Genomic DNA, 774 nt, shown 5'->3' on the forward strand with positions numbered 1-774 from the left:
ATAGATAGATAGATAGATAGATAGATAGATAGATAGATAGATAGAAATCCGTCAATATTCATACCCAGTCCTGTACTTATAACCATCCGAGTGTTTTACAGAGATTCCCCATTTTAACAACAACAACAACAACAACAACAAAATCAACAACAACGCTAACAAGAAAACAAACGGCAACAAAAGCGATAGTTATTGCCTGTCGTCTACCTTAATTGCACCTGACTACTATTAATTAAACATCCTAATTAGTGTGATTTGTGAATTCAAAAGGTGAGTATGTGTGAGGGTTTGGGTTGTGGTGCTATGAGGAGAGACTCTTTAATGTGATTAAAGATTTAAAGTGAAGTCATTCAAAGATAACTTCTGACATTCGTGTTTGTTATAGTAGTTGCAGTTGTCCTAGTTTTGTAGTTTTTATTGTTGTAGTCAATGTTGTCGGTCTGGTGCTGTGGCCGTTGCTGTTGCTGTTGTTGTTATAGTGGCTGGAGCAGTTTTTATTGTTGTAGTTGTTGCTGATGTTGTTACTGTTGTTTTTGCTGTAGTTGTAGCTAAATTGGCAGGTTTCGTAATAGTAGTAGTGGTGGTGCTGCTGATAGTAGCATTAGTAGTAGGAGTAGTAGTGGAAGTAGTGGTGGTGGTAGTAGTAGTAGTAGTAGTAGTAGTAGTAGTAGTAGTAGTAGTAGTGGTGGTGGTGGTGGTGGTGGTGGTAGTAGTGGTGGTGGTGGTGGTGGTGGTATTAGTAGTAGTAGTAGTAGAAGTAGTGGTGGTAGTGGT

This window comes from Octopus bimaculoides, chromosome 19 (assembly GCF_001194135.2).
Source record: "Octopus bimaculoides isolate UCB-OBI-ISO-001 chromosome 19, ASM119413v2, whole genome shotgun sequence".
In the NCBI taxonomy this organism is placed as follows: domain Eukaryota; kingdom Metazoa; phylum Mollusca; class Cephalopoda; order Octopoda; family Octopodidae; genus Octopus; species Octopus bimaculoides.